The 26,970-nt window shown below is 40.5% G+C and overlaps 1 long non-coding RNA gene across 1 annotated transcript; it reads right to left on the minus strand.

Moving 5' to 3' along the window:
- Positions 1-605: 605 nt before the first annotated feature.
- LOC136849675 (uncharacterized) lies at positions 606-21,657 on the minus strand. Its single transcript, XR_010856377.1, has 2 exons — positions 21,523-21,657; positions 606-739 (listed from the first exon to the last, which is right to left on the minus strand). It is a non-coding gene; the product is annotated as an uncharacterized lncRNA (long non-coding RNA).
- Between the last annotated feature and the right edge of the window lie 5,313 nt (positions 21,658-26,970).

Genomic DNA, 26,970 nt, shown 5'->3' on the forward strand with positions numbered 1-26,970 from the left:
AGTTCGGGCTGGTAGGTGACCAGGGCTAATTCAGGTGTTTAGGAGTGTATTGCAATCAGAACAACAAAACTGGTTACTCTAACACCAAGGAAATAAAGCAGCCTAGGACCCACTTATGTCCACATCTTTTTTTGTTCACTTCTCTTGTGCAAATCTATGTTTAAAAAAATACACTTGCAATAAACTCTGTACATGTAATAAGAAAAGATGAAGTTCCGGCCTGGTGGTCAGTCAAAGTACAGCAATACTTCTGAACTTGACTTCAGGCCATAAAAAAAAAGTCCAAACATACAGTAGGTGGTGGGAGTTTCCCCTACTCACCTATCTACCTCAAATTAACACCTAGTTACATTCCTAGCTAATGCTGAGGGACACTTCTACATGAGGCAATTGTTGTTATTTCCATTGGAAGAAATATACTTCACAACAGAAAAGAATTCAGAATATTAGTAAGGTATGTTCCTCCACAAGAATTACCAAGAATTATTTGTTAAAATAAAAACACAGTATGACTCACCTTTATGGGGTCACTGCACACCTAAAGAATGTCACATGATGACTTCTCCCTGAAAGGGTTGTTTTTCTGGGAAGGGAACCCAATTAGGAGATAATCCTCTTGTTCATTCTGTAAAATAAACTGCTTTATCTCCTCTATGGTCTCAGATACAGGTAAACGTTTCATATTGGCTTCACGGCGGAGTTGCTCCACCATTTGCCTCTGCTGCTGAAGATTTGAAAGCTGAAAATGTTAAACTAATTAAAGACTCAAAAGCTGCAAAGATATCACAATTTTTAAAGTAAAGTGTATTTTTCCTAACTATACAAACCTGAGGTCCACTACATTAGGAATTACTTACGGCGAAGCTGGAAACGACCAATAAACTCTTGAACAATGTGATTAGGCAGTAACTACCGTCTGATAGGCGGGATTACCCGCCTGCCCGGATGTAAACATTTCAGTTTGCCTTTCGGCCCAGGTCTCAGATTGAGGGGTGGCATGAGGTGGATATAAAAATGTAATGTAAAGGACCTCAGGTCTGTATAGTTTGGAAAAATACAATTTACCTTAAAAAATTGTGATTTGTTCCGACATGATATACAAACTATTGGTCTTTTACATTAGGAAGACTCACTGGTTGGAGGGAGGAATCTGAGTGAGTCCCTTTGAACTGACTGGAGTTCTGCACACCTGGGTTACTCCTCCTGGTTGAAAGAGCAACGAGGAGTACCGTGCCTTTGACATATTGATTGGAGTATAGGAAATGCAAGATCAAATGTCAGACAACTGGACATTTTTGAACGAGTGAGGAATCGTAACTCGTACAAAAAACATGCTGGGAATAATCTAGAGTTGGAGGCAGTAAGGTAAAAACCCGAAAAGGGGTTTCCCTTATTACCAGGGTCTCCTTCCTCCCCTTGCTAAAGGAAGGAGCAGGATTGCTTCTATGATTCTAGAAAGAAAAATGGAACAGGTGCTCGATGTGTAGACTTACCGTATCAGACGCTAATTTCAGCAAGTGTTGGTTCAAGTCCCATTCTCAGCCCAAATGGTAGAGAAGAAGTAGGACGAGGAAGGAGGAAGAGGAGGTCAGTCACTCTGAATCCTTCTCACTTCCAGAACCATACACCCTAGGTGAGATGCTACCTGTCCTCTTAAAGGACCCGGGTAAGAAAACACAATTTGTTGAGCAGCCACCACAGGACCAAGGAAAAAAGGTTCCAAGGGCCTGTGGGAAAAGACCCGAAGGTAGAAGACATAAATGTGGTCTAATGAGACCACATTGACTTTGTGAGCTGTCGCGCGGAGTGTAAAGGTGTCGTTGTCGCCAGCTGTAGAGTACATCGTTCCGATTGCCTTACAAAGCCAGAAGAAAGACATGTCCTTAGACACTTCTTCCTTGGGAAAGTCAGTACTAGTGAATAAGTAAACGACATCCAGGCTAGGGATGTCGAGCCTTTTTGGAAAGTACTGCAACACCCTAACATGACAAAGTAGCGACTGATCTGGGTCATCGATTACGAAGTCCAAGGAGGAGATCAAGGACTCGAACCAAAGGATTCGGAGTCCACTACAACACCTGAGACGGAGTCAAGGCATTGATCTCCATCCCCTGTAGGACCAAGCAGATCGTCCATCCTTTACGCCAAGGCCAGAGCGAAACAAGAAATGGTCTTGAGAGGCAGATCTCTGTCTGACTCCTCTTGCAAAGATGCATGCAATGCACGAGACAGAAACCATAAACAAGAGTCACATGCCATCCAGGGACTTGAGGCCCCTGGGACGGCAAGACCGATATGAGCTTCTCATCAGTATCTAAATCTTGACTAAGGAGAAAAAGGCTACTTTCAGATGGAAGACCAGGCTGAATAGGGCGAACGTTTTTCACAACTGAATCGGAGAGAAGCAACCCTCGCCTCTGACCAGAGAAAAAGTCCCATCAATGACACCAACCAGCAAAGACGGCCCCAGTCCCTGGGTACTGCTGCAGAGGATGATAGAGACATCCAGCTATCTCCGTTGTCACTCAGTGAGAAGCCTATGCTTGCAAGGGAAGCCAGATAGTCTCTAGTCACAAAGGCACAGGGATTGTACTGCCTGAGGAACCGCTTACATGTCACTGACGCCAAAGGTCATGTCAGGGGGGAACAATAAAAAGGGAAGATGAAGACGTCAAGGTTGTCCCACCATGTCAGCATGCATCAACATGGCAGTCCGTGGGTCTGGTACGATTAAGCAGAAGACCTGCAGACTTCTGTTGAAGCCACGAGGCGAACAGAATGATGATAGGGGGCCCTCAAGTCGAGCAACCTCTCTGTGAAGAATTGACTGAAGGGAGCTCTTTGTCCCCGTCACTCAATGCCAGGAGCTGAGCTTGTCTGCCAATACATCCCACTGCCTGCAATGCATCTGGCTGAAGGCTCTACAGAGGGCACCAAAGTTCACTCAAGCACCTGCAGTCAACCAAAGTAATAGGAGGGAAACGAGACCCTCTTGTTTGTTGGCATATGCCACTATTGTGGTGTTGTAGCACCCCAGAGTATCTCAAAAAACTGATCCTGAAACTCTCAGAGGGCCAGGAAACTGTCTTAAGTTCCAGGATGTTGATGAGAAGGTACTTAACCCTTAAACGCCTGTTGGACGTAGCAAACGTCGACTAAAATTGTCTGTTGAATGCCGAGTGGACGTAAAGCAAACGTCGACTACAAAAAAATTTCAACCTTCAGTCAACTTTGACTCGATTTAAAATGGTCGAAAAACGCAATTGTAAGCTAAAACTCTTACATTCTAGTAATATTCAATCATGTACTTTCATTTTGCAACAAATTGGAAGTCTCTAGCACAATATTTCGATTTATGGTGAATTTTTGAAAAACTTTTTCTTCTTACGCCAGCATGTAACTCGCCGCGAAAATTTCAGAAATTCTTTTTCGTCATTTTGTCGTAATTTTTGCACTGTTCTATATTAGCCGTTACATAAAGTTTTATATATGAAAATGTGTGCAATTTCATGTACAATACAACAGAAAATAACTCATGGTTGTAGCTTTTATCAGTTTTAAAATATTTTCATATAAATCACGATAACTGCCAAAATTTCAACCTTCGGTCAACTTTGACTTGACCGAAATGGTAAAAACGCAATTGTAAGCTAAAACTCTTACATTCTAGTAATATTCAATCATTTACCTTCATTTTGCAACCAACTGGAAGTCTCTAGCACAATATTTCGATTTATGGTGAATTTTTGAAAAAACCTTTTCCTTACATCCGCGCCAGAAATTCTTTCGTCACGTTGTCGTAATGTTTGCACTGTTTTATATTAGTCGTTACATAAAGTTTTATATATGGAAATGTGGGCAATTTCATGTAGAATACAACAGAAAATAACTCATGGTTGTAGCTTTTATCAGTTTTGAAATGTTTTCATATAAATCATGATAACTGCCAAAATTTCAACTTCGGTCAACTTTAACTTGACCGAAATGGTCTAAAAACGCATTTATAAGCTAAAACTCTTACATTCTAGTAATATTCAATCATGTACTTTCATTTTGCAACAAACTGGAAGTCTCTAGCACAATATTTCGATTTATCGTGAATTTCTGAAAAAAAAATTTTTTCCTTACGCTCTGCGCGCGTAACTCAGCCGAACATCTCAGAAATTCTTTCGTCATGTTGTCGTAATGTTTGCATCGTTTTTACGTTAGTCGTTACATAAACTTTTATATATGAAAATGTGTGCAATTTCATGTAGAATACAACAGAAATTAGCTCATGGTTGTAGCTTTTATCAGTTTTGAAATATTTTCACATAAATCATGATAACTGCCAAAATTTCAACCTTCAGTCAACTTTAACTCCGAAAAATGGTAAAAAAACTCAATTGTAAGCTAAAACTCTTACATTCTAGTAATATTCAATCGTTTACCTTCACTTTGCAATAAATTGGAAGTCTCTAGCACAATATTTCGATTTATGGTGAATTTTTAAAAAACATTTTCCTTACATCTGCTTGCTGGTAACTAAGCCTAACATCTCAGAAATTCTTTCGCCTTGTTGTCGTAATATTTGCACCATTTTATATTAGTCGTTACATAAAGTTTTATATATGAAAATGTGCGCAATTTCATTTACAATACAACAAAAATAACTCATGGTTGTAGCTTTTATCAGTTTTGAAATATTTTCATATAAATCACGATAAATAGAAAAATTCGACTTTCGGTCAACTTTAACTCGACCAAAATGGTCGAAAACTGGAATTGTAAGCTAAAACACTTACAGTCTAGTAATATTCAATCAATTAGCTTCATTTTTCAACAAATGGGAAGTCTCTAGCACAATATTTCGATTTATGGTGAATTTTTGAAAAAAAAATTTTTTACGTCCGCGTGTTACGAATTCATGCATCATTTTGTGATAATATTTTCTCTGTGTTGCTTTGATCGTTTTAAAATTTGTTATATACCAAAATCATCGCAATTTAGTGTACAATACAACTAAAAAAAATTAAGTCATTAGCTTTAACCGTTTTGCTTACAGCGATTTGTGTATACAATTATATACGTTTTTTTTTTCGCTGTCATATATTCCAATATTTATATATGATAATGATATTTTTTTCATTTCTGATGGTTGCATACTAAACTTCAGGCAATGAAAAAAATGAGCCAAAATGAACTCTTGATCTTAAAAACTACACGTGCTGTGATTTTTTAAAAAACTTTTTTCCGCTTCAGCGCTAACTCACCGAACGCCGCCGGCATACGGGAGACGTTTTTGTAAATAGGGCTTCGGCGTTAAAGGGTTAACGTCTTGGTCGCACACCTCGAAGACAATGGTCTTACATGTGTGCGTGCGCCTATTCCCTGGTCGGTGCACCTGAGAACAGAAGCATGTCTCGAGGAGAATATGCAGACATATTCAGAGGTTCCTGTCGATCAAGCATCAACTTAAATCCTCCCTCATCCTTCAAGAGAGAAAGGATTAAAAACTGGAAGCAAATCTCCTTCATTCTCCATGAAGAGAATCAAAGGCGAAGCTGCCTGAAGGGACAGTTTCTGCAGCAACGATGGGACACCGAAGACAACTAGCTCTAGCCAGGCTGGTTGCTCCCGAAGTCAGAAACACAGGAGAGGAGACAGAACAGAAATTTGATGAAAGGTGGCTGAGACCCAGAGGAGATAGATACTTCTCCTGAATGACATCCACTGGCAGGTCTTGGCTATGTTGCTGCCATATAGTCCAATGACTTGACAGTCATTCCTTCATCAAGGCGCCAGCAGGAGGAGAACGCTGTTCCGAGCACTCTCCCTTCCTCTCTTCCCTCTGGCCTATTCCTGATGAAAAGAGGTTTGCAAGAGACACACACATGCACACTTTCTAAGAAGAGAATGAGGAAGGCTGGGTGTTCTGTGAGCGCCCTTGGAACCTGAGACTTCTTAGGGAGTGCGGAAGGGCTACATTGCCATTGTCCCGAGGACAAGACAGTTGCCCTGGCATGTTCCATGTCTACCTACTCTCTGCAAAAAAGGGGACCAGAACTGAGTAAAGGTCTGTTCCTGAGGGAATGTGATGACTTGGGACTTACTAGACTGAGGATTGGAATCAGGACAGTGTCCCTCAACTTAGCACCAGAATTGCCCACAGGTTGCTGTCTGGTGCTGGGTAGGCGAACCCACCCCCGAGACTGGACCAGTCTCTAGAAGGCAGAGACCTCTTCAGAAATGATCACATCTGAGGAGGCAAAGCCTTGAAACAGCAAAGGATTACAGATTCATCAGGAGACTACCTGGAGGGATACCACAGCGGTGTCCTCCAGGTTCTCTGTCTCTTGTTGCAAGAGGGAACACCCTTTGTGGCAAAGTGAAACAGTTAGAGATCCCAGTCCAGACGAGCCAGAGCCAGGACAATCTGCTAGCTGGCATAAGACCCCTCCAGGACAAGAAGAATTGCTTCTGTTGAGATAGAGGAAGGGGAATGAGCTTGATTGAGTGGCTCGACCAAAATGAACCCCTTGTCCAGGGAAAAGGCATTCACCTGGTCAAGAAGGCCCTTATAGCAAGCAAGGACCATGGCAGCCCCAGCAAAACCACTGCAAGGAGCAGTGAAGAGTACTCGCAGGGGATGCTGTGGTCTTCTCCCCGAGATCACTGTGCTGATGAATTGGCATGAAGATCTGCGAAAATAAAATCGAGGGTGCCTGCAACCCCAAGAAGAAGACCCTCGAGTCCTCCTGGGGCACAACACTCCTGATTTCTTCTTGGAGGAATAACCTTGCAAGAACCCAGAAAACCATCCTAGACTACTCGGATGTACGGCGAGCCAATCCGAGAACGAAGCCCAAGACATAGATCCTTGTAGTGGGTCTCCGATAAGAAACAATACTCGAAGTCGTTTCTATCCAACTCACATCCCCTGGCAGCAACCGAAAGGGTCTGAGGGAAGAGGAGGGGAGAAAAAGCACTCTTACTTGTCCTGCTAGAAGAACCAGTAAGAGAGGCTGACTGCAGGCGATCATCAACCAGAGATGATGACAGTAGCACGAAGGAAGGAGAGCGCTAATGCCATGGCGAAGAGCTAACCTGAAGAGAGCAAAAGTTCACTTGAGCTGTCTCCTGAAGGAAGGAAACCCTCAACAGCACTCGATTCACCGAACCAAGTGAGCTGAGCCGATCATGGCGATGCAACCGGGGACTGAGTGTGCAAGCTGAACTGCATGAGCTGAGCTGATCACATAAATGTGATCACAGGCCTGGAAAGCAAGCTGAGCCAGTCTCGGAATGCGATCAGGGGCTGGGCGAGTGGGCCGACCCAAGCGAGCCAAGCCAATCAAGCAGGGCTGAGCTGAAGCAAGCCAGGAAAGCTCAGCCATGAATTAGCATTGTCCTCAAGACATGCTTTAATCTCCTCTGAGGCTGAAGCCCCTAGAGAAGAAAGTTTAAAGGGGATTCTTGTCTGCTAACCCGAGTGGTCAAACCCAAATGTCCAAGACATGAGTTTCAGAACTGATCGAGCACTCAAAACGAAGCAGGCAGGCAGTGTCAAAACATCTGAATGCTTCGGCACCTCCTCTAGTCCTGTGCCTAAACCAGACCAGAGAGCAAACTCCCTAGTATTGGTTTGGGGAGTGCCCGAGATTCCACAGATTCCCAAACACTCGACGACTCACTAGTCAAGAGCTCGCGATCCCAAGGAATCCAAGTGCTCAGCGAGCACTCGAGATTCCAAGAGCTTGGCAAGACTCCTGAATCTCATAAAAACAATCATCGGGAGTGAGCTCGTCTCGGCTTCTGAACAAAACTGAGGAGGGACAGGCACACAATCAGTCTTAGATGCAGACTTCTAAGAACTGGAATCGAGAGTGTGGCATTGAAAGGTTGTGTGGTCAAGGGACCCGAGACACGAGACTCCAATGGGGAATGCAAATCAGTTCCAGACCCCAAGGGCCGGGGAGAGCCAAATGAAAGAGTGCACTGCCTCTCCGAAGAGAGGTAGTCCTTCAGAAGTCCCAAAGGACCTCTGAAGGGAACCCACTCCTTGCCTCATCAGGTGCTCGAACTCTTGAGACCGAGACACCAGGCTGGGAACCTGACTGAGTACAGTTTCGAGCACTGTTTTGGAACTGACTGAGCACTCAAAACTCAGTACTGGCAGGAAGAACCGATGATTAGCAGAGGGAGACTCCTCTTGCTCCAAGGGGAGCTGCCCTACGAAGCGAGAGGAGGCCCCTGAGAAGAGGTCACCTGACCCCCCGCCGTGATCTTCGCCTAACAAGTGAGCGAACAGGGCGAAGGGGAGATCTCTCCTGAAGGAGAGACAGCAAGAAGGGTAAGCTTACCGGGAGAGAGAAACGAGGACGAAGGGGTGGCTACCATGGATGCTATCGGAAGCGAAAACTTTCCAAAAACGCCCGTCAACCACCCTTCAAAGTTTCCTCCCAGCAAACTCGTCCACAGCGAGGCAGCGAATGGCAACACTAAGCACAAGTCAGAATAGGGATTCAGTCACGCCCTTGTACAAGCAGAGGGCGTGAGGTCCAATAAAAGGGGAGCGAACTTGTTACAGCCCTGGCCGCCAACCCAAAGACACACATGCATGGGGATGACGGCCTACACAAGCCTATCAAAAATCTTGGGTTTGTATATTAACAAATATCAAACACACACAATATAAACACAAAAAGATAAAAACAATCCCACAAGGAAAATAGAGCTTAACGACAGTCAGGCACAGAGCTCCAAAAACATGTCTGCAACACATGACGGCCAAAAGCAAACTGGAATGTTTACATCTGGGCAGGTGGGTATTCCTGCCCACCGGCCTGTAATTACTGCCTAACCACCTTGTTCAAGAGTTAACCGGCCATTTCCAGCTTCGCTGTAAGTAATTCCTAATGTAAAGGACCGATGGTTTGTATATCATGTAGGAACAAAGCATAATTATAGCCTAATCCATATGACTCACAACAGAACAAAAACATTACAGAGTACAGTAATTTGTAATTTTCATAGGTATGTACACTAGAATGTTTTATGAGGGAGTATTCCAAATGTAAGATAGAATCAGTCATTGAAACTTTGTAACAATTATTGGAAGGATGGTGAGTAGGGAAGACACCCATTGTCAAAGGGTTTTTATGAATTAATTTTTATTTTTTTATTATTTTATGTTCGTGAGTGTGTAAGACTACTTGATTAATCTTTATTTTTCCTTTTTTACTCGCAGTTTGCTTGAGAGTGATAGGGTAGAATGGACTCCCCTTCACCTGGAAGCCCATAGTTGAATGCTTGCCCTGCTACGCAGCAAGTATTGTCTGTAAACTGCTGTTATGTGGTCATTAACCCTTTAACGCCAACTGGACGTATTTTAGGTCGACAAAAGTTGTCTGTCGGGTGCCAAGTGGGCATAAAATACGTCGACTACAAAGTTTTTAAAAATATTTGCAGAAAAATACTTATACGCCTCGTTTGCGAAAAATTTTAAATCACGCGCCTTGAGGGATGCTGAGAGTTCACGGATCACGCTGTTGTTTTGTTTACAAGCGTGACCCAGCTGCGCATGCATGAATTTCTTTCTTATCCCAAAAGAAAGCATCAGCTAACTCTGCTGAAAATCTCAGAAATTCTTTAGTCACTTTGTCGTAATTTTTGCACCATTTTCTATCAGCCTTTACATAAAGTTTTATATATGAAAATGTGCGCAATTTCATGTAGAACAACAAAAATAACTCATTGTTGTAGCTTTTATCAGTTTTGAAATATTTTCATATAAATCATGGTAAGTGCTGAAATTTCAACCTTCAGTCAACTTTGACTAGACCGAAATGGTCGAAAAATGGAATTGTAAGCTAAAGCTCTTACATTCTAGTAATATTCAATCATTTACCTTCATTTTGCAAAAAACAGGAAGTCTCTATCACAATACTGTATTTTGATTTATGGTGAAGTTTTGAAAAAAAATTTTTTTACGTCCACGTTACGAATTCATGCATCATTTTGTGATAATATTTTCTCTGTGTTGCTTTGATCGTTTTACAATTTATATACCAAAATCATCACAATTTAGTGTACAATACAACGAAAAAAAAAATAACTCATTAGCTTTAACCATTTTGCTCACAGTGCGATTTGTATACAATTATATATGAGATTTTTTTTCGCACTGTCATATATTCCAATATTTATATATGATGATATTTTTTTTTCATTTCTGATGGTTGCATACTAAACTTCAGAAAAATATCATTTCTGATGGTTGCATACTAAACTTCAGGCAATGAGAAAAAAAGGAGCCAAAAATGAACTCTTAATCTTAAAAACTAAACGTGCTGTGATTTTTTGAAAAAAACTTTCTTTCTGCTTCGGCACTAACTCTCAAACCCCATCGGCATACGGCAGACACTTTTGTAAATAGAGGCTGGGCGTTTAAGGGTTAACTGAGTAATGGGACACATGATGAAAACTGGTGTTTTGCCAAACATTTCTGTTGGAAATATGGAAAACTCAGTGTACAACTCAGTTGTGTGAACTGTATTATAAATTGTGTTTTAAAATCAGTTTTGGAAACCCAGAGTCTGATTTATTCTGATTCTGGTAGGAATTGATAATACAAAACATTTTCAAGTGATTGTTGAAAGAGATATATTCCAAGGAAATCAAAACCATTGTGAGATGAATCGAAGTGTGAATCGGGTTGACAGTAAAGTTGTATACTAAATCAATGCTGGACAGTTCCAAGTAGACTAGGAAAGATTTATCTTTCATGTGTGCATATTAAGGTTCATAATTTGCACCAGACTATTAATTTAATATCTTTTGTGTATACATTATTTGTTTGATACTTCACGCAGTTAAAGTATTTTGCTGTTTTTTTCTGTAGGATTAAGACTGAAATAGAATAAGTTTTGATGAATTATAGTGTTAAGGTTAGGGTTAAGTTTCCATTCTGTAGGTTAAGGTAATAAATAAGTTATGGGCAGTCACAGTTTTATTTATAAGACAGTTATCAGGCCCGTACTATTATATGGGGCAGAAACCTGGGCACTTAAGAGGAAAGAGGAGGGACTGTTGGAAAGAACAGAGGTGAGGATGGTGAGATGGATTACTGGAATATCACAACTGGAAAGGAGGGAGAGTCAAGATATAAGAAGAATGTGTGGCATATATAATGTAAAGGAGAAGGCTAGGGAAGCTCGTCCGAGATACTATGGCCATGTAATAAGAAGAGAGGAGGTGGAATCAATCAAGAGAGCTAACAACATGCCAGTGAAGGGAAGAAGAGTGTGGGGCATCAACGGATCAGATGGATGGATGTGGTGCAGAGGGATATGGGTGAGGTGGGACTGGGGGAAGATGATGCTAGGAATAGAAATAGATGGAGAAAGTTGACTCGAGCAGCTGACCCTGCTATACAGTGGGACTAATAAGGTCAAAAGAAGAAGAGGATGACAGTTTTATTTATTTATTAACCTCCAAAACTGTTCCCATTATCCTACTCAAGAAGAAGCCCGTACAGTGTCCTAGCTGTCAGAACACCTCTATTTCACTACCACCACAACTTTACAATTTGAAATGAGTGAAGGATAGTCCAACACCAATTGGAATAACGGTCTGAATAAAATCCCAAGCCAATTGGGATCACATTTTTGAAGCTTGACAGGCACTTAATATTTCATATACTACATTAGATCCTGATCCCAAAAAAATGTTAAATGAAATGCTGGTGGCTATTTTAATAAGATATGTCCCTAGGAAGGTAATCAAATTTAGGACAAATAACCGGGAGTGGTTTAATGATACATGTAGACAAGCTTACCATGACAAAAAGACCAAATTCAACGCCTGGAGACAAAATCATTCAAATGAAAATTACACCATTTTTGTTGAGTCTTGCCTTACTACCAACAGAACTTACCATACAGACGAGTGAAATTATAATAATTCCTTGAAGAGAAAACTTGAGGGAATTACTCAGCCTCATCTGTGGTAGACCAAACTGACATCGTCTATCTTTGTGTTAGGCTCATCTTTCATTCCTTCACTACTAACAGACGATGGTAGATTGGGTACTGGCCCTAGGGAAAAGGACGAACTGCTTCATCGAGCTTTTGAAGCTATGCAATCAGCTGAGGATGTTACTCTCCCTGATACTTGTCTTACAAAAATTATGTTTTTATAATGAAATAAAGTTTTATATATACTTACCGAGTAATTACATAGCTATTAGTTTCTTTTAACTGGCAGCTCAAACTTTTGAAATTGCGGGTCCGCTAGTTTGTTATGGTTATAGCGGCATGCCCTGCCCACTTCGGGTGTAAGAGAAGGTACAACATAGCAAAGAGCTTCTTTATGCCCTTATGTCCAACTGAGGGGAGGCGGGCGGGCTCCGATTATGTAATTACTGGGTAAGTATATATAAAACTTTATTTTATTATAAAAATGTCATTTTTATATAAGTAAATTACCCAATAATTACATAGCTGATTCCCACACTGAATGGAGGTGGGAATGTTGGACATATCTACCCCCAAACATTATAATAGTAATGAGTTTGAGAATAGAAAAATTTGCTAACATTGAATCAATGTTGTTGAACCTTACTTGATAAGAGAGCTGCTACAGGTAGATAGTGCCTCTGGTTGGCACTCATCTCATCCAGTAGAGGCAAGGCGGTAAAGCCTTGAGGGCCTACTACTACAATGGGTGCTTTGTAGCGATGGACTAAATTCCGAGGGCTAGCAAAGTACAACAAGATGCCTCTGCCCAGGGAGCAGTACCACACAAAATAACCAGAGTAAATAGTCACCATAACCACTTAAAAACACTAATACCCAACCATAACCAAGACTGGAGGGTACTCCGAGTACATAGTACTCCCAGGCTCTACAAAACTCAGCACCCTAAGCAAGGCAAAGAGTTTCAAGAAAGTACATCGCTTTCTACGCTTCCTTCCCCAACACCACTCCAGCTGCATAAAACGGACCCAAGGTACTGCACTGATCGTAAGTCGTCTCGATATCCCTTAAATAATGCGATGCAAACAATGACTTGCACTTCCAAGACATCACTTGTACAACTGACGTAAGGGATAGATTGCACTTAAACGCCAAAGACATAGCAACTGCTCTTATCTCGTGGGGTTTTACCTTTAAAGATGAGAGTGAGTCTTCATTCACCATTCCTTACCTTTAAAGATGAGAGTGAGTCTTCATTCACCATGGAATGTGCTTTGGAAATCAGATCCCTCAGAAAAAATGCCAGAGCATTCTTAGACAGGGGTCTAGAGGGATATTTCACAGAACACCAAAGATAAAACTTAAGGGTCCCTACTGGACAGAGAGTTCTTTCTTCTTCAGATGGACCCACTATCTCGGATAAGTTCTTGATCGTAAAAGAACGAGGCCATGGATTCGATGGCGATTTGTTCTTAGCCAGAAAGTCTAGGGAAAGGGAGCAAACTGCATTCCCGAGAAAATCCTATGATTCTGTCTACAGCATGTATTTCGCTAGACCTCTTAGCAGTGGCCAAGGCGACCAGAAAAAGTTTTCCTGGTCACATCCCTTAAAGAGATAGATTGCATGCATGGGCTCAAAACGTGAACTGGAAAGCCACTTAAGGACCACGTGTAAGTTCCAAGACAGCAGAGGTTTTCCTTTAGGCTTTGTGGTGTCAAAGGACTTAATAAGGACAAATCCTGGTTCGACGATAAGTCCATTTCTTTATGGTGGAAAACTGAGCTAAGCATAGCTCTGTATCCTTTAATGGTAGAGGTGGAAAGTCCTTTAGCGGAGCGTAGGAGCAGAAGAAAGTCCGCTACCTCTGCTACAGAGGTTTCAGAAGAGGACACGTTATTTTGTCTGCACCAGGACCTGAAGATGGACCATTTTGCCTGGTAGACATTATCTGAAGACTGTCTTCCACACTTTGCAATTGCATCTTCAGCCACTCTTGAAAAGCCCTTCTTTTGGAGCAGTCGCCTGACAGTTTGAACTCTGTTAGGGCCAGAGAAGACAGGTTTTGGTGGAACCGATGGAAGTGAGGTTGCCTGAGTTGTTGCTTCTATGGCAGCAGTCTCAGGAAGTCCGCAAGAAGTTCCATAAAATCCGGGAACCACTCTTTTGTTGGCCAGAAGGGGACTATCAAGATCATGGATAGGTTTTGATGAGACCGGAATTTGTTGATGACTTGCCTCACTAACCCGAATGGGGGAAAGGCATACAAATCTTTGTTGGACAAATCCTGCAACATTGCATCGGTCGCCCATGCCAAGGCATCTGGAACTGGTAAGCAGAAGAGAGGAAGTCGGTGATGGTCCCTTGCTGCTTTGTACAGGGAGAAAGAGTGAGTTCCTCCTTGTTTCTTGATGTACACCAATGCCATTGTGTTGTCTGAATGCACTGCTACTGTCCTCCCTGTATTTCAGAAGCAAAGCACTGTAGGCCCAGAAATATCACCTGTAGTTCCTTCATGTTAATGTGCCAGTTTTGCTGTTCCTGGGACCAGGTTCCTGACACTTCTTTTAATCCCAAAAGAGCTCCCCAACCTAGGTTTGGCGCGTCTGAAAAGGACTTTAGGCTGGGGTTCAGAAGATGAAGAGATTTCCCTTCTGATAGCCTCTTCCTGGAATTCCACCAAGGAAGATCCTCCTTGACTTCCATCATTATCGGGAACACGAACGAGTCCGGAAACTTTTTCCTGTTCCAGCTGACCTCCCTTGGGCTACCGGTATGCCTTCTCCCAGGTAGTGGGGAGTATGGTAGGGACCGACGCCTAGGAGAATCAGCGGGATGAGCAGCCGCCTCCTCCATTGACACTGATGCCCGTAACTGGGCTACTGTACTCACCACCAGATTTAATAGTTGCTCAAACTTATTCTCAAGGATGGCTCCAGGCGCATGGGAGGTGGTGCTGTGAGCTCTATATGAAAAGGAGCTCCGGCACTATAGGGCACTTGGGCACCAGTGAAGGTTCGGGCGCTATTAGGCGCTCGGGCACTTAACGGGAGTTATGGAAGCGGACAAAAAGAACACTCATACATTGATGCTCCGCTTGGCACCAAAACTGGCAATCCACCACCTGAAGTTCAGGAGAGACACAGGAGACAAAAGCACAAGGCTGTCCCATTAGAAGTAAGGTGTGGGCTATACTCCTGCTCCCCGAGAAGCTCACAGGAGAGCAGAGAAGAGCAAAGATCATCAGAAAAAATGCCTCTTCAACAGCCACTATTCATTGGAAAAAACACCATCTGCATTTTTCTACACTGGACTATCACCAGAAAAAAGGACATCTCTATGGACCTCTTTCCCATGGCTGTCTGTTGACACCTCCGGACAGCAGATTTGACTGAGGGGCAGATGTCCGGGGGCAAAACCCCATCAGACTCCCATGGACTGACAGTATGCCTCCTCCCACGTGTAGGGGAGTCTGGCAGGGACTGGTTTAGGAGAGCTGATTGGGCCAGATAGCCACCACCTCCACTACACATCCAGAAAGACACCTTTCCAGGCTGTCTGTCGATACCTGGGACCGGCAACAGGCTCGACTGAAGGGGCAAATATCCATGTGTAACCCCCGACCTCCCTTGGACTTCCAGTATGTCTCCTCCCCGGTTATATGGGAGTATGACAGGGACCTTTGTCTAGGAGAATCGACGGACGAGTAGACACCTCCTCCACTGCACAACACTTCACTATCAGAAGGTTAACATGTTAATCTAAAACAAGACTGGCAATGGCACGAGAACGAAGCGAGGGAGCCAGGCGTGGGAGCAAGTGGATAAACTGGGCAAGAAGGTAAGCAGTAGGAGAGAGATGGCTCAGGTGGCGCCAAGATCCCAGTATCTGGCGCAGAGAGCTCAAGAGCAGATGCCGAGGTGCCAGAGAGTGAGCCCCGAGCGCCTGAAGCAGGTGCCTAGTGCCCAATAGCGGGCGCCTAGTGCCCGATAGCTGACGCCAAGCGTTCTGCAGTTGGCGGCCGTTGAGCCAGTAGAAAAAGATACGTCTTGTCCAAGGGGGAGAATAGGAGGGCCGATCTCTGAGACGGAGTGACGCCTTTTGAAGTAAAGGAGCACCAAAGGTCCCTTTTCTTAAGAATACCCATGGTGTACAGACTGGCTAACTCCTGTGTGCTATCGCGAATGCCTCTGTCAATCAAGTACTCCCAAGAGATCCGATGAGATCTCTTGAAGTAACAAAGAACACTCTCTAAGTTTGCGCGCCAATTCGAACACCTTAAAAATATTTTTAAGAAGGTGCGCAAGTTCCAAGGCCGAGAACATAATTTTGGCTGAAGAGAAAGCTGATCTCCTAGTCAAGTCGATAAGGCCGGAGAAGTCTCCTTGAGAGGAGGCAGACTCCCGGGGAAGGAGCTTCTCCGATCCCATAAAACTTGTAGCTCGACCTGGACAATTTGGAAGGAGGGGAACAAAAACTGCTTTACCTTGTTCCCTCTTCTCAGAAAACCAATCTTCTACTTCCTCCAGTGCATTCCTTGCTGAAGGGGAAACGACTAACTTCGGTAATTTCGAAGGACCAACTGAGGGGGCTTTCATAAATAAAATCAAAGCAGGAACAGAGGGAATAGCTGGCGAGAAGAAGCTTGGATAGGTTGCTAGCAGGAAGCTCAACAGCACAGAGTATGCTGATGAAGGCGCATCTTGATTGGGAACAACCTCTTCCTCAGAAGAGACGGGAGAAAGCGATAAGTCTGCTGTTGTCTGAGCTGTAGGGGGAGCCTTCTGAAGCAAACTAAGAATATTATCCAGTTTGCTCTGAATCGAGTCAACTGCAGGAGGAACAATGTCCGAAATGACACTACTAAGAAGCGGTGGAGGAGCGGGCGCCAATGGGCGCTCAGGAGGTGCTGTAGAGATGGGAGCCTGTGACGAAACCTGTTGGCAAACTGGTGCCAGTGGCCGCAAACTGGAGCTTGGGCGCTTCGATGCTAGTTGCTGGCCTCTCAGGCACTGATTGTAGAGACGAAAGTGCTGGGTGCACAACTCCTAATGCAGTAACTCCTTTATATGACAAAGAATGTCTCCATGCCACAAGGCACCTTGGCGTCAATTTACGATCGTCGTCAGATGAAGCAGAAGAGAATTGTTCAGGGCTATCCCAATGACTACACAATGGGCGGACTGAATCCTTGCCCTTCTTGCAAGGAACAGGGGAAGAAACTTCAAACTCCACTACATGCCACTTCAGCAGGCGTGACTTGTCCACATAGCGCCGCGTGCGTCTGGGACTCAAATCCTCAGAGCTTGGGGATATACAACGGCCTTTGGTTGCACTCTGGGATTAATCAACAGACTGAACCGAGGGGGCGACTGCTCGGGGGCAGACCCCATCGACCTCCCCTAGGTTGCCAGTTTGACTCCTCCCAGGTGTTGGGGAGTATGTCAGGGACCTTGGCCTAGGAGAATCGGTGGGCCAAACAGCCACCTATTAACTCAAAGCGAGTGTCGATTTTCGACTCCAAACTGACAATGGTGTTGGGGTCAGAAACGTGAGAGCCAGTTAAAGGAGAGGGTTGCAAGGTGGAGCAGAAGGAATGGGACTGGAAGAAATTACAGGAGCATTTGCATCTGACTTAGCGGATGAATCCTGACTAGCTAAAGCTTTACTAGACTCCCTAGCCATAGCTTTCCTCTTCCTATCTCTAGCTAGTGTCTCGATATGTGCATCATAAGTCTTCTACTTCTCAATATCCCAGTCATTACACTCCCCACAATGTAAATTTACTGAACATGTTTGTCCCCTACATGGAATACAAACAGTGTGCAACTCATAAGATTCTTTAGTTAGTCTAGTTATTGCAGCCTTTGCTGCAATACCTAATGCTAGCAGTACTAGTGTCAGACATCCTAGAAAAGTCTAATACAAGTAAAAAAAACAGACAAAGAGTCGTCAATCAATGATCAAAATTCGCCTAACATTATGTTAATTATGCCGAGAGGCTACGAAATTAAATACTTCACCAATTGAAGATAAGTCAAACAACCAGCAAAGTATAAATTCCAAAATTCGAGCTGCTGCCAACCACAGTCCTTCAACCACAGCTGGCAGAAACAAATTGAAGCTCTTTGCTATGTTGTACCTTCTCTTACACCTGAAGTGGGCGGGGCATGTCGCCATAACCATAACAAACTAGTGGACCAGCAATTTCAAAATTTTGAGCTGCTGGTTGAAAGAAACTAATAGCTATGTAATTACTGGGTAAGTTACTTATATAAAATTTGCATTTCACTCCATGGCTGTTTAGTAAATTCTGGATAATCTTGATAGCTGGGGTGAAGATGATCCTGATGGTTTCTTCCAAAAGTTTCTAGTGTGTTGTCTCCCAAGATAAGTAGATTCTCTAGAATTTTATGTCAATGAAATATCTTTGTGGATGAGCACAAGCTTAGTAATATAGTGTCTGTTCCAAAGAGTGGCATATCTGCAGACTGCAGTAACTACAGTCCAATCTCTATTCTTCTTATGCTCTCCAAAGTTGCTGAAAAACTTATTTTTAAGCCACTATACACCATAATATGTGGAATCTAAAGGATAGTTAGCTGATAGTCAATATGCGCATAGGAACCAACTGGGTACCTGCGATGCTCTTTTAGACTTGACTTGCCATTTGCAAGGGAACCTTGATAAGGGTTTGAGTACCGAGTAATTTAAATCGATTTTAGTGCTGCTTTCCATTTAGTAAATTACAAGGCACTTATTTATAAACTTCAGAATCTTGGACTGGTGGTGGATATGTTTTAGAATTACTTCAAGATTTCCTTACTGGTAGGCAGCTGCGAGTTGCTGAGACAGGATCTTCAGTGAACCATGACCTATTGTGTATGGAGTTCCACATGGTAGTGTTCTTGGTCCACTATTATTTTTAGTATACAAGTGATATGGTTGTTGGCCTGGAAAACAATACTGTTCAGTATGCCAATGTTGCAACACTTGTGGGTGTAGTAAAGTCTCCACTTATGAGAAATGAAGCTGTCCTCAGCCTCAATCAAGACATGAACTGGATTAGTGAATGGTGTAGTTGGTGGGGTATGAGGCTGAACTAAGGCAAAACAAAAACGCTATTGATTACCAGATCTCATACAGATTTCCCACCCCATCCTCCTCTTCAGGTGGACGGAACTTTGCTGAATGAGTCTGACGCTTTAACTACTCTAGGTGTAACTTTTGATCCGTATACCATATGAACAGGTTTCACTTCCTGGATAATAATAACAATAACAACAATATCCCTCAGACTAAGGATACTCTTGGCCTACACTTCTCGTAAGAAAAAGGTAATGTGATTCATGATTCAAGCACTCTATATGACTTTCCTCTCAACACCAACCTTATAAACTTTGCTCTGTTATCAAAGCATGACATACCACTCCCTAAAGTGCCTGGTTGATGATGTTGTTAAGTGATATATTTTGTACTGTAAATGCAAAATTACAGAAAATAAGGTAATGATGATGATCATAATGATTAATGATGACACATACTGTCAAGCCAAGCACTAGAGCACTTTCAGCCATTCACCACTTAAAAGAGAATCCTTAGCATAGTCAATTATACTGGGACTGGGAATGGGATAAGAGAAAATGTACTGTATATCATCCAGTCATTTACCTCTCAAGAATATGCTCTGTGTAATGCTAAGGGGAGGAAAGGGGTTGCTCCTCTTGGCAGCTTGGATCCGGTATGCAAGGTTAGTTTGAGATAAATTTCTGTATTTCACTCCTGTAGCTAATGGTTATCTAGGGCCTAGCACCCTAAGTTAGGTTTGGTTAAAATGTATCCCTTTTAATTTATTCTGTGAATTTCATGGTACTCTACATTACATCAGAAAATAGAATAGTACATAGAGTTTAGCCCAAAGGCCAAGTGCTGGGATTTATGAGGTCATTCACTGCTGAATTGCAAATTGACAGTACAGTAAAATGGTTTGAAAGGTGTAACAGCTTGATGTTGCACTATGGAACAATTGTTAGGAAAGGACGGAAAGTTAGATGGAAGAAAGTGAATAGTTTTTGAAGGTAGGTACAGTTAAAGAAATGGGTAAAATTTTACAAGTTGCCAATAAGACTCCAGCCAGCCATTTTTGCACGAAAAACCATTTTGAGTTTTTCATGCAAAAATGACTATGAAATAATAGGGCACTAAAAGAACCTTAAAATACCAATATAACTTCACCAACGGGTGTTGACTGGTTACAATTTTGCCGTATTAGCTATGGAGGGGAGGGGTATTCTTACCTTATAAGTCGTAAATTTTCTAATATTTTTATTTGTCATTTGCGAATAGTGTTTATGGGGTTCAAATTAATGAGAATGAAGAGCTCTTTTCAAAAATGTAAGTTACAATTTCATAGTGAGTATTGGCAACTTATAAAATAATACCAAGAAATGAAAGGGGTTGGGTTGCAGCTAGGGGCTGAAGGGATGCTGCAAAGAGCCTTAAGTAATGCCTACAGTGCACTGCATGAGGTGTGCTAATGGCACTAACCCCCTACGGAGCTCTACATCAGGTTAGATATGAAGGGATTCAGGGGAGTGAAGCCCACCATCAGGTAAAGATAGGGTAATACGCTAGTCTTACACTAACATGTAGTAATAGGTTAGTCTAAGCTTACCCTAAGCCTAACCAGCCTCATTTGAAGGGTAAGTAAATTTTTACTTCAATACCACCACTACGCCCATGAGCACCTTGTTTAGTAGGCTAGCAGCCCCACAGGAATGAACATTTAAACCAAAAAACGACCATAAATATCTATGTAACAGAAAACAAATGACAGATTTTACAAGGCCTAGGCTATTTGTATTAGGGCTAAGTATGAGATTTCAGAGCAGCCTATGACGACTCCAATACCGAATTTTGGTAATAAAGTAAAAGAATATTAAAGATTTAACTGTATGCAATCACTTATAACCAATTATGTTTCTCGCTATCAACTGGCTTTTGGATGTAGGCTAGTAGCCTCTAGATATCAGGCCTAGGTTATTAGATAGGCTAGGACGACTAGGCTACTTGACCTAAAAAGGCTATGGTTACAGTAGTACTAGCTTTCTGGGTATCCAGAGAATTGGAGACACTAAAACAAGGCCACGCTAACCTACAAATTCAATTACTTTTCAATGAAAAGGAAATGCCATCGAAATATCTCACCATCTTCCGGACTGGAATAAAGGGAGTGTCAAGGGTGTCTCCGACAATTGCGTATACGCATTTAATCAATAATGCAGGCTAAAAGGGTTGTGGGCTCTACGAGCCTATCTATAATTAATAAGTGCATGAAACTGTTTAAATAATAACCAAATAAATTATATTCTCGGGAGATTTTATATTTCCCGTAAAATACGGATAATGTTTTAACCCCAAAGAACGGGCGGGGGCCCCGAGATATTTTGCAATACTCTCGACAAGCCTACGGTGTAAATGAAACTTAAATGTTATAAATAGCTAAACGCCATTCTCACAACGACTTTACACATTTAAAGTTAAAATATTCAGGTCCCACAAGCATACAACTTCAGATGAGAAGCGAACGCTTGAAGCACAACCACTTCAGTCAGGTCCTTGAAAGTTCAGGAAACTTCACAAACTTTTTCCTTCGCTTTATTCCGAAATTTCTGTCGCTAGGTGCAATTTTCTTTCCTTCTTACTAACCCTAAGGGTAAAAGTGAATAACCCAGTCACATTAATTAATACAAAACACTTCTAATCCCAACAAATAGCAACCAAGTTACCTGAGCCATCGTCGACAATAAGTGTCTTGGCGAACCTTAGACTGAGACTGAATAGTGACTATTACTGAAGAGACGATCAAGACCCTATGACGAAGACAAACAAACTTTAGTTTTAGATTACAGTCTTCCACAGTTGTATTCAGTTACAGAGTTTCATCCATCAATTTTTTGGGTAGAACCTTAAAGGTTCTAATTCGGCCTTTCAGGTAGGTATCTTTTGTTTGCCAATTAAAAGTTATAGTCTTTAGAACATAACTTTAATGCTATTTCCGGTTTTTAATACGTGTTTTTCTTGCAATCACGGTGAATGTCCAGAACAACTCCGCATGCATAAAGTACCAAAATTAAAAGTAAAATGTAATATTTTTCATATTTAAAGCGTTTTAGACCACTTCTTATGATGAGGAAACACCCACAATTTTGCCATATTAGCTATGGAGGGGTTGGGGACAGGTATTGTCTAACCTTATAAGTCAAAAATCGAAAATCATTCGATGGGGAACTAGTTTTCTGAGAAACATTACACTCTTTCTGAGAAACATTACAGTAAAACCCTCATTTTCGAACCAACTCCCTACTGGATGTAAACAAACGACTTACAAAATTTTCGAGGATGCCGATTAGATAATCATTAATATCTCGGATATGGTGAATCTCCTCAAAAGTGTTCTGAGACAAAGTTTTATTATTTTATATTGTGAAAATTATAGTGTGACCTATTTTCTTATATCTCACCGCGGAGTTGTTCTGGACATTGACCGCAATCACTTATCCGAGTTTCCCTGGTTATTTTGCATTGCATCTCTAGCACTAATATGAAAAACAAATGCTAATTTAAAAGCATCACATGAAATTAAGACCCTTCATTTTGAACCTTACATTTTGCAAAATACTTTATTAGTCCATGGGAAATAAATGGAAAAAAAGTGGTTTAGTAAAACAAATTGCAATAGTTTGTTTTATTGCATGAACATGTTATATGGACACCATATCCAAAATGAGACAAATTCTAATATTTGAAATTGTGTAATTCCCACTTCTAACCTTTTCGGTGGGTAGGGCCTATTTTTTTCATATTTTCTCGCCTTTCTCGAAAAAAGTGCATCTTACTGGTAAGAGGTATAGAGACTAAAAAAAGACAGGAAATTAAATCTAATTCTACACAATTTTGTTTCCATAAGGCTTTGCTCTAAAACTGAATTTTTTTTTTCACACATAATCCAGAAATTGGAATACAGATTTTTTTTTAAAATGGAAAAATCGAATTTCTTCTCACATTTCCTTCAATATCTCGAGTAAAATGTTATAGAACTGGTCTTTTAGAATGAAGATTTTACTTTTATTTTGGCATATTTATTTTTCTTTACATGCTAATATTTTGTACAAGAGACGCTAAAAAGAAAGTATACCCAGTTGAAACAGTGGGTTCTGTCAAACAAATTACAATACTGTAGTTTGTATTAATGTGGTATTACGTTCTTATGACAACAGACGCAACGGCACTGTCATGTGTCGTGAAAATGCCTTTTCGCACTTCAGAAAATCATGTTGAAAAATTTTGTAATTTTCCTAAATAAAAGTTAAAATAAAAATTCAAAAATATTTATATTACTACCAAATATATTTTCTTTTAAGTTTTATTCAGTGTCATATTTATCTACAGTATATGTGAAATTCTCTAAGTACAATATATAAAGAATACTGAAAATCTTGAATGCAAGATATATTTTACTCAAAAGAAAATGCCTCTTCACTTCTTATATACTTCAGAACATTCTAATAAATTGTATTTGATTGCAATAAACTCACTGACTTATTTGTATAAAAGAAAATCATGTTTAAAAACTATGTAAAATTCCTGAATAAAAGTTAAAATTCAAAAATATTTGTATTATTACAAAATATATTTTCTTTTATGTTGTATTCTTTGTCATATTTATCCATATCTGAGGTTCTTAGGTTCTTAGAGTATATCAAGAATACTAAAAATCTTGACTCCAAAACATATTTTAATCAAAATAGAAAATAAAGGTAGCTGTGGGTAATTAATTCGGCCCTTGACCTTTCTCTTTCTCTCAGCCCCTTGAGATAGGCTATATTTTACGTATTTCTAGTTTTGATGTGTTATTTACCTTTATCTGAAATTCTGAAAATATTTTTAAAAAACTGATAATTTGATGTGCACATCACGTTTTAGAAGTTTTATGTTTTATTTTTTCTTTATCTGAACTTATGAAAATATATCATACCCTCATTCATATCCAGTTTAATATTATTGATTTGCACATTTTTTTTACAAGTTTTAAATTTCACTTTTTCTCTATCTGAACTTATGCAAATATCAGCCTTCATTCATCTCAAGTTTAATAACCTTGAAAATATTGGAGATGGTCTGCAGTTAAGGAAATTGTTACCCAAAAATGACTGTGCTCAACATTTCAAGAAAAAGTATAGTTATAGAAATAACTTATTGCTTTTAAGAAAATTTAGTACATAAGCAAAATAAACATTTTACACAATTTATTATGTTATATATATATATATATATATATATATATATATAATTTATAGTAGCAGAAGAATTTACAGTATCATATACAAAAGGTACAAAAAGAATTTACATCAGAAAACAGTTACAAGAAATTTTTTTCTTTTTATTATTGTGTGAACAATAACAAAAAGGAAAAAAAAGGGAACAAAATACACTACTGCACATGCTGTGGGGTTTTCATTGAGCTGGAATCTCCTAAAAGTTCGCTTTTTAATATTTGAATATATTAATTACAATATTAAAAGGGACATATTTAGAATTAATTAATTTCGGGCATGGAATCTGATCCTTAACACCTGGAGTAACCTGGATCAAATGCAACTGCACTTAGTAATTAGAAAAAAAGATTTTCTTGAAAACTGACTTGGGGATTACATTGGTTGTAATAGGTACAAGATAACCTAAAATGACAAACAACAACTGATTTATCAGATCCTTGGGCCGATAGAAATATAACAGAAAAAATAAAAACTACAATCATTCTGGCTCAAAGTACATGCATGAACTAAATTATTCATGCTCAGTGTCTCCATCTATTAATATGTTAACAAAAGTGCTAGCTTGACACTCCTCACAAAAATCTGTACAGTATAGCCCATGCTTTTTACATGAACAGTGCTGAGTGTCAAAAAAGCATTTGCATCTGATTACTTTTAGTAAGGCATCAGGAGCAGGGCTGTTATCCATCGTGCAAGGAATCAAATTTTTGTCCATTTGTCGTCCAACCCCAATCATTAGGGTTAATATAATTATATACTAGCCAGATTTGTGTTTGATAATAAACATAAAATGAGAGCTATTTAGCTGCATCACTAGTAGGGGGCAGGTCTTTAACATCAACACATCTCAAACTCTTGATGACTTTGCCCTAGAACGTTTTCTTTCTCAGCTCATCAAGAGATGCACAATCCGTGCTATGGTATTTAACCTTGATGTGGTATCACATCCACACAGAGTATGCATGAATGGCAAACACCTACAGCATTCTTCACCGAGTTGTGAACTAACTTCTCCTATGTTCTAAATGAGGTGCTTCACATTGGATTTCTGTGATACCGTGAACAGAGGCTGACTGTTAGGTTTCATGTGATGACAGAGGCCGGGAACCAAATATGTCAATATCCTCTGCTATGACATATGTTACCTTGTTAACGGCCTCCTGCACTATTAGAAGATCTGCATCTGCCTCTGCACGCTTTGTAGATACCCCCTGCTCCTTCAGAGTTTCAGACGGGAAGTCAATAAAACCCTGTTTGTTTTTGTGATTTGCTAAAGATGACTCCTTATTTCCACAGGTAAAGACTTGAGAAGGTGCCAGATGAACATTTGGGGCAACAGTTACGCCCCTACGGCGTTTTTGTTAAGTCACGCAGTTTGTTGATGCGTTACCTCTGTACCCATCGAAGACAACGATAGGATCGTTGTTTTTCTTGACAAGAGTAACTTACTTGGATGCAATATCTTCCTCGGAGCAAGGATCATACATTCATGAATTTATTAAACTGAGCAAAATAAATTGTTACATTAATTGCATATTATTAGTAAATAAACAATTACTATGCTAATTATATATAAATTTCTGAATGATTTGGTGTACATAATTCTTCTTGATTAGGGGATTTTGATGCTGATTCTGTAGATGAAAATCAGAGGTCTGAGCCCTGACTTTGGAAATGTAAGGATTGCCCTTTGATCCAGCGGTACATGGGGGTCAAGGGTCAAATATGATGCCAAATATGAATACCTTGAGATCGTGGTTCTATTAGTAACTAATAAATTTATGTTAAAATTGATATTTGAGGACATACTTCATCTCAAACAATGAGAACGACCGCCATTTTGAATGAGGAATTGTGCAAATTAAAGATGGTCGAATGTCCGATTTTTTTTTTTACTATATTGTTCCTAAAGGTCTAAATATCACATTCATGCAACAGAACAAACTATTGCAATTTGTTTGACTGAACCCACTATTTTCATCTATTTTGCATGGACTTAAAATAGAGTCTATTTCCTTTTTCGTGTTTCTTGTGCATAATATTAGCATGTAAAGGAAAACAAATATGCCAAGTTAAAGTAAAAATTTTACTGTAAAAGGCCGATTCTATACCATTTTACTGTGAAATTAGTAGTTTAAGAGATGTTGAAGGAAATGTGAGACCAAAGTCAATTCTTTAACTTTTTTCAAAAAATCTGCATTTCAATTTCGGGCTTGTTTGCGGAAAAAGCTTCAGTTTTAGAGAAAACCCTTATCGAAACAGACTTGTGTAGATTCAACTCTCTCTCTCTCTCTCTCTCTCTCTCTCTCTCTCTCTCTCTCTCTCTCTCTCTCTCTCTCTCTCTCTCTCTCTCTCTCTCTCTCTCTCTCTCTCTATATATATATATATATATATATATATATATATATATATATACCTCCACCCGTAAGATGCACTGTTTTGGAGAAAAACGGGAAAATATGGAAGAAAAGTAGGCTACCCTCGGAAAAGGTTACAAGCGTGAATTACACAATTTCAAAATGGCCGAATTTGTCACATTTTGGACATGGTGTTCCTAATGGTCCATATGACATGTTCATGCAATAAAACAAACTACTGCAATTTGTTTAATTTAAAATGCTATTTCCCATGGACTAAATCTCGAGAACGACTACGTTCTGTTTGCACGTTCATTTTC

This window comes from Macrobrachium rosenbergii, chromosome 21 (genome assembly GCF_040412425.1).
Source record: "Macrobrachium rosenbergii isolate ZJJX-2024 chromosome 21, ASM4041242v1, whole genome shotgun sequence".
NCBI lineage: Eukaryota > Metazoa > Arthropoda > Malacostraca > Decapoda > Palaemonidae > Macrobrachium > Macrobrachium rosenbergii.